At 47.2% G+C, this 8,231-nt stretch overlaps 1 long non-coding RNA gene across 1 annotated transcript; it reads right to left on the reverse strand.

Moving 5' to 3' along the window:
- Nucleotides 1–676: 676 nt before the first annotated feature.
- LOC144296457 (uncharacterized) lies at nt 677–7,737 on the reverse strand. Its single transcript, XR_013363575.1, has 3 exons — nt 7,647–7,737; nt 3,014–3,327; nt 677–2,893 (listed from the first exon to the last, which is right to left on the reverse strand). It is a non-coding gene; the product is annotated as an uncharacterized LOC144296457 (long non-coding RNA).
- Between the last annotated feature and the right edge of the window lie 494 nt (nt 7,738–8,231).

Below are 8,231 nucleotides of genomic sequence, written 5' to 3' on the forward strand. Positions count from 1 at the left end.
AGCATTTTAAATTTACAACAACAGTAATAGTAATAGTGTGCCGTGAGAGTCATCCTATTTCTTAATTTTAAACAAATGGCAGACTGTGTTTTGAAGACCAGTGGATGGGGGTGCCTGGCTGCCCCAGTTGGTAGAGCATGCAACTCTTGATCTCAGGGTTGTGAGTTCGAGTCCCATACTGGGTGTAGAGATTACTTTTAAAAAGTAGAAATCTGGGCAGCGTGGGTGGCTCAGTGGTTTAGCACCACCTTCAGCCCAGGGTGTGATCCTGGAGACCCAGGATCGAGTCCCACATCGGGCTCCCTGCATGGAGCCTGCTTCTCCCTCTACCTCTGTCTCTGCCTCTGTCTCTGCCTCTCTCTCTCTCTCTCTCTCCCTCTGTGTGTCTCATAGATAAATAAAATCTTTTTTAAAAAGTAAAATCTTTAATAAATAAATAAAGACCAGTGCATGTTTCTGATGGTACCTCTGGCTTATTCCTGTGTCTGCTTCAGTCTTCGATCAGGGGCAGCCACTGTTTCTCCCAACCATTCCCCCAGGTTAAGCCCCATTTAAAGTGCCTCCCACTTTCCCCACCCACAGAGAATGCTATGATCAGTCACCTGAGCCTTGTCTCTTGTGCTGTGCTCACTGGGAGTCTCCTTCTAAAAGTGGGACTTATGGGTCATAGGTCGGATACTCACCTAATTTCACTGAGTTCTGCTGCCACATTGCCCTCAGATGGCTGCACCATTTACACCCACAGCACCCCTTCACTCTCTCCATATAGTCAGCTTGGTACCTCAAATCATCATCATAATAATAATGCCCACTGCCACTGCCACTTGTTGAACATCTGCTACCTGCCAAGCTGTATGCTAGTTGCTTCTTGTGCAGAATCCAGAATACTTACATCTTTGCAAGGCGTTTATCAACATCTTGTTGGCAGGTGAGGATAGTAAGGTTCAGCCAGGGTAAGTTCCTCATCAAGGGGCAAGCAGCTCTCCTGTGACCGAGGCAGGCTCAGTCCCTGGTGCTGAGCTCCATGTGACTTGAAAAATATGTACTACCGAATGTACTAGGTTAGTTTTATTAAAATCACATAACTAGCTGTGATGGAGGAAGGTGACACTGGTCAAGCACTCCCCTTTAGATGAGGGGGTACCCCTCTGCAGAGTTTTGCCCATCACAGTGGGGTGCTCAGAGAGCCACAGAAATTCTTCTTTGCAACTAGAACTGAACTAAAAGTGAGATCTTCACGTCATTTCCACATAAATACACTGACAACAGTACCCCAAGATTCCTAAATAGTCTCAGTATGAAGGGCAGTCTTTACTAGAGACCTCTTTGATATATTAGAATAGTAGTTTTGTAGAACTTTTTCTCAGTATTTTAGAGTATAAATCTAAATGGTTAATGGTTGGAAAAGTCTAAGCTTTCTAAAGCAGACTAGAAATTATAGCTTCCATTTGAGGGTGAAAACTTATTTGTTTAATAAAAAACCTTTATGGATGCAAAGAGTAACAAGGCATTCTCCAGCCCTGAGGGGCTTACAACCTCCGGGAGAGAAAGGCATCAATAAATAATTTGGAGGGTGGCTGGGTGGCTCAGTGGCTGAGGCTCTGCCTTTGGTTCAGGTCACCATCCTGAGGTGCTGGGATCGAGTCCTGCATCAGATTCCCCATGGGGAGCCTGCTTCTCCCTCTGCCTGTGTTTCTGCCTCTCTCTCTGTGTCTCCCATATATTCATTTATTTGTTATAAATAAATGAATTTATACAGAAATATATTTATAAATAAATAAAATGTTAAAAATATGTAAGTAAATAATTTGGGGACCGACTAGATCCCGCACCAGCAAATGGAGAGCTCCCAGAGAAACAGAATAGAGGCAGATGCCCAAAGGCAAATGCAGGGAGCATCAGCTCCTGGCATCTAACAAAGGGTGCCTTGCGCCCGAGTCAGCCTCGGCCCTGCCTCTTCGGGCACTATGAGAAAACGGGGACCGGACCCGCAGATCATAAACAAGCCGGTGGGGTCAAAGGAGGATGGGTCTGGCTTGGGCCAGGGGGTACCGGGTCATTCAGGGAGTAACCGGGACCCCGACCTCAAGAGAGCATATGGTGCCTTCTCTCCGCTTGCGGGTGGTTGGAGTTTCGTTAGATTTCCCTCAGTTTCCGACCTGTCCTCCTTCACCATCTGTGCAGAGAATGATGTTGCAGGTGTCAGGGGAGCTCATTTTGTAACATTAATCAGGGAGGATTAAAACTATGCTTTCTTCCGATCTGTCCTGCAAGGGTTGCTGGGGAGTCCGGGGGAGTCCGTCTTCGGACACAAAGGCCGCTCACCGGTTTGAAGTACCACGTTCAGCCAAACGGTGATTAGACGGATTCCGCCTGCTACTTTCCAATTCTAAAGTTTTAACTGCTCATTTCCGGGCTGCTCCATCCCTTGTCCCTGGGCACCAGCAATCCCCATCTAGAGGCCAGGTGCTTTTCTGACATTTTCCTCAAAGCAGGTGTTGGGGGGGGGGGTGTCCAATGACATGTTTCTGGATTTCCGCATCCCGTATTCATCGGTGCAGCTTGCAAGAGCCCGCTGCACCCTGCCCAGCACCTGCGTTACCTGCTCTACGAGCCAAGGCTGGGCTCAGTGAGTATTTTCCTCCTGCTCCTCAGAAAAAGAGGGGGGCAGAGAGAGAGCACCGTGACTGGAATTGTAATGAGCTCCCAAACCTGTTCCTAATTATCTTCCGTAACTTAGCAACGTACTGGATGAGAAAGGAGCAGAACGATTTAAATTCATTGCTGAGATGTGGGTGGAAGTTGGGGAATCGGGCACCCTGGCGGCGCTCCGGGTACAATGTGAGGCGGCATCTGCGAGGTGGGGAAAGGGTATGTGCCCCCAGTTCAGCTTCTGTAGAGGAACAAGGGAGGGAGGAGGAGCTGAGCCCACGGGGGTGGAGAAGTCGCTTGAATTGCTACTGTAAGATTCCTAGATTGCCCAGGGAAGGGAATCTGGGGCCCTCACTCTTACCTTCTAATAACCATGTGCAGTCGTGGGCTGGCCAACAATTGATTCCAGAGAACTAAGCAATTTCTGCAGCCTCCCCCCAGCCCTCTGAGCTCTCCTTTTCAAAATGTCAGGGTATCTTTGCTATCTTGTGTCTTGCATGGAAAGAGATATGCTGTACATTTCTTGAGCTGCAGATGAATTTCAGGTGACTACGCAGTACCCATCGGTGGGACTGCCAGTGGTCACGTGAGGCTCCAGAGCGTGCTCATCAGAAAGCACAGGTTGGGAATGATCGCCAGTGGAAGAGTTGCCAGAACCAGGTTTTGAATACAGACCTGAAATCAAGGAGACATGTAAAGGCACTTATTTCCTTTTTTTTTTTTTTTAAAGATTTTATTTATTCATTCATGAGAGACACAGAGAGAAAGGCAGAGACATAGGCCAAGGGAGAAGCAGGCTCCATGCAGGGAGTCCAATACGGGACTTGATCCTGGGTCTCCAGGATCACACCCTGGGCCGAAGGCAGGTGCCAAACCACAGGGCCACCCAGGTGTCCCCAGCCACTTATTTCCATTGGAAAATTCAAGTATAGGTCAGAGGAAGCCTCGCTTGATAACAATTTATGAGAAAAGCACTGGGTATTTTGCTGAATCATGAACTAAATATAAAACTTGAGGGGATCCCTGGGTAGCTCAGGGATCTTTAAAAAAACAGATTTTATTTATTTATTCATGAGAAACAGAGAGAGAGAGAAAGAGAGAGAGAGAGGGCAGCAGAGACATAGGCAGAGGGAGAAGCAGGCTCCATGCAGGGAGCCCGATATGGGACTCAATCCCGGGTTTCCAGGATCACGCCCTGGGCAGAAGACAGGTGCTAAACCACTGCGCCACCCAGGCTGCCCAAATAAATAAAATCTTAAAAAAAAAACAACAACAAACTTGAGAATGACAGGGGTGATGAATACCTAACTGAATCTCATGTGTCCCATTAGAAGCATGGGATTCCAGTCAAGGGGAGACCATTGTTTTGTTTTTAGCTTTAATCCTGGAGACCCTAATGCAGAGTGTGTGATTTGGCTCTGGCTCTGCTTTTCAAAAAGCAGCATTGATTGACTTGAGAATGTCCAAGGTAAGAGTAATGAATCTGGAAGCTTTGTTAGGTGGGGACAGCTGCAGAAATTGGGAGTTTTTGGACCAAAGCGGGGAGCCCAAGGGACCCTAGTCCAAGAGGGAGGCTCCCTCACCTGCAGTAATGTACCTTGTATAGATGTTGAATTCGCCCCTACCTGATTTTTCCTTCACTTCCGTGTGAACCATCTCCCTTTGCAGGCAGGGCTTTCCTCCCATGCTGTGCAGGATTGTTCCAGGCAGTTTGCAGTGAGCTGCTTACTCGGTGTGAGCACTGCTGCAGCTGGCCTTTCTGTGGGACTCAAGCCTTCCTGCTCCTGCCCAGGTGAGGAGCAGAGTGCCATTTATGGCCAATGCATCCCCTAGCTCTTGGGGTTACTGAGTCCTAGGGTGCTCTTAATATTCCAAAGCGTCTTAACCAGATCAGAGCCATGGAGTAAATAAACTCTATAGGCTCAAGGTGCTAGCTCTCAGAGAGCCCAGGGAAGGATTCAGGGAAGAAAGGGAGTTTCAGAGATGCTTGGATTTAAACAAGCAAGGAGAGGGAGGGGAGACCCTGGGCTGGAGGAATATTATTGCCAAGGTAGGGAGTAGACAAGCCTGACTGTAAGGACAGTGGGACAAGGCTGTGGGGAAAGGTCAAATGATGGGGAGCCTTAAATGCCACATAAGGGTTTGACTTCTGTTAGGGAGGCAAGGGGTAGATTTGTCAGATTTGGCAAATGAAATACTGTGCCCAGTAAAATCTGGATTTCAGATCAATAACAAATAACTTTTAGTATAATGATGTCCTAAAAATTGCATGGGACCTAGTCTTCTGAAAAAAAAAAAAAATGTGTTTGTGGTTTATTTGGAACTCTGACTTAACTGGGCATTTTGTACTTTCGTAACTCATGCAAGGGGAATTCACTGAAGTTTTATAACAAGGGAGTCCTCTGTGTCAAGTTTGGAAAGAGTCATCTGGCTGCTGTGTGGCCAATGAATTTGAGGAGGAAGACACAGAGTCAGGGCTAGAGAAGGAAAAAACTCTATTCGTCCTGTACACCCAATACTTCACCTCTGCTACCAGATGTTGGGGGCAGTTTCCGACCAGATGGGTGTCCTACGATTCAGCTCAGTTCTGGCATTATCTACCTGGACAATGTCAGATCTCACAGGTTGAGAGCTCAGATCCCACAAGACTGCCCCTCCCCCTAGATGTCACTCTCCAGGCCAGGTTATCACACCAGCTACAAATCAGAGGTTCCCACAAGCCCTTCCTCCGTTCAATAATTTGCTAAAACAGCTTATAGAACTCAGGAAAAAAAAAAAAAAAAAAGAACTCAGGAAAACAGTTTACTTACAGGAGTAACAGTTTATGATAAAAGGATACAGCTCAACAACAGCCAGATGGAAGAGACACACAGGGCAAGGTATGGGGGAAAGGGCACAGAGCTTCCATGTCCTCTCTGGATATTCCAGCCTCCCACTACCTCTACCTGTATACCAACCCTTCAGTTGGGGTTTTTTTATGGAAGCTTTGTAATGTAGGCATGATTGACTGAAGCCTTGGCCATTGGTGATTAACTCAACCTCCAGCCCAGCTCCTCTTCTCAGAGGTCAGGAGGTGGGACTGGGGATACCCACGTGGGTCAGCGGTTGAGCTTCGGCCTTTGACTCACAGGATCCCAGATCAAGTCCCATATCGGGCTCCCCACGGGAAGCCTGCTTCTCCCTCTGCTTGTGTCTCTGCCTCTCTCTCTATTGTGCCTCTCATGAATAAATAAATAAATCTTAAAAAAAGAAAAAAAAAGGAGGTGGGGCTGAAAGTTCCAGCTCTCTAATCTCTTGGTTGTTTCCCTGGCAACCAGATCCCATTGTGGTTATCTAGAGGCTTTCCAAAAACCACCTTCCTTAACTTGGACTTCAGATTGAAAGGGCTTGTTACGAATAATAAGACACTTTTTTCCCCTTTTCTATTCAAGACTTGTCTCAGGAGCCGTGGACAAAAGACCGAATGTTGTAACAAAGGATGCTCCTATTTTTCTTATCACTTAGGAGATTACAAAGTTTTAGGAGCTATGTGCCCCATGTGTCCCTGTAGAACTACGGCCATGGGTAAAGACTAAAATATATATAATATTATGTATTACTATAAATCACAGTACCACAGGCAATAAATTGGAAAATGATTGAAATTGTCCCAACTTGACTCTATAAAAGAGCCTTGGTCTGCGTTATAGTAAAAATATGAACAAAGGGATGGATTCAGGAGATGAGCTCAATGGCTCAGTCAACAGGCTGTGGTGACTGGCCAGAAGTAGTTCGGGGGAGAAGGCAGAGGAGTGTGGCGGTAGCGAGGATGAGTTCAAGGTTTAGTCTCAGCGGCTGGGATGAATCCTGGAGGAAATAGTTCAGGGGAAGAATGACATAGAGGAAAGAAGGTGGAATTTTGAGTTCTCTGGAAGACCTTCTCATGGTAGATACCAAATGGGAGTTTCCGCAAGCAGGAGAGAGGCAGTACTAAATTCCAGAAGAGAGAGTGGGTAGGAACTGTCGGCTTGGTAGCCCCTGGATAGTGGCGGCAGCTGAAGTAGGTTGAAGAGTGGATGAGCCCTCCAAGGGAGGAGGAAAAGTGAGGTTCAATATAATGGTGGCTCACGGAGGGAAGAAAGCTAAGTTCATTGCATATTTAATAGATTCCGGTCTCTACTCTGGACTAACAAGTGAGTCTCAATTACTAGTGGCTTCAACCTTTTCTTCTCATTTCAATAAAGGTGGAAAGCAGATATGGAGAAATAGTGTAGTTGCCATAACAGGCTTCCTTATATGAACATAGTTGGGGGATGTAGTCTTAAATCTCTGAATGCCCAGAAAGACTGGCCCTCTGAGCATCACCCAGATGCTTCAGGGATCACAAGTAAAACCTGATGATGCTGTTGGCTCCCATGCTTGTCAGCCCAAATCTAGAGCGAAGGAGTTGAGGGGAGTTTAGGAGGCCTGACACTAAGGGTCTGGGGTCCTCCCAGTCCTGGCACTAATCCTGCACCAGAGCCGTGCTAGGTGGCTCACTCAGTGGCCGGCTCCTTGCCTCTGCACTTCTGCAAAGTGGCTCAGTCACAGCCAACTGCTGATCAGCCCATTGTGCCCCCACCCCCACCCCAAGGGACAGTATTTGGACACATACTTGACCAATCACACATGCTGGTTTTCTCTGAGTCAGGGACACAGGGAAAAAAGCAATCTTGACCCTTAGCTATGGACAGCATCCAGGGACTGCAAGTAGTGTAATTTATTGGAATCTTAATGAGATTCTAAGGATTTCTGGCTCCTGTTCAGGTGAAAATCTTTGGGTTTTAGACATTCTGACTGCAACGTTAAAGATTTTTAAGTGAAAGACTCAGTTGCAAAGTCAGAGAATGGCAGGATGCAATGAGGCATTCTCAAGTGAGGTGAGAACTGGCTGAAGTACCCTGGCCCTTCTTCTTTCCTTCCCACCCAGACACTCCCCTGGGTCACCCTGGGAAGTGCTTTGATCTCCCACTCACTGGATCTTATGGAGCCTGGCACTCTGGGAGGCCACAGGGGGGCCCCTGCCTCTCTGCCTGGAGGCACTGCTGGTGATGCAGCTGCTGTGGGAGCCGACAGATAAGGACCTGCTAGGGCCTTTGTGATGCAAGTTGCTGGCTGGTTTGTAGCCACTCTGATGAGCCGCTCACCCAGAACCAGCCTTCCAAGGCTCAGGCCTTCCTTCAGCTTCTCCCCTGGCCTCCTTTTTCCAACTGCATTTAATAATAACTTTCTAATATCTCCAGAGCTGTGTCTGACCCTCTAATTTGTGAATTTGTCAACTGTCTAAGTAGGATTAAGCAACCTGAGATCACACATTTCTGTTCTTGTGATCTTAATTCTCTAAGTGAAGACAAATTGTCACAGGAAGTTGTGTGCTGCTGAGACAGGGTTCCAGGAGACTGGGAATTAACGTGTGCTAAATTCTGCTCTGCGGCACTGGATCCCCAAACAATTTTTGGGGTAGGTCTTGTTTTCATCTTACAGACCTGAGGTTCAGAGCTTCCAGAATGTACCCAAAGCCACGTAACTACCAAGTGTCTAAATTGGATGAGAATTTAAAC

This window comes from Canis aureus, chromosome 24 (assembly GCF_053574225.1).
Source record: "Canis aureus isolate CA01 chromosome 24, VMU_Caureus_v.1.0, whole genome shotgun sequence".
Classification (NCBI taxonomy): domain Eukaryota; kingdom Metazoa; phylum Chordata; class Mammalia; order Carnivora; family Canidae; genus Canis; species Canis aureus.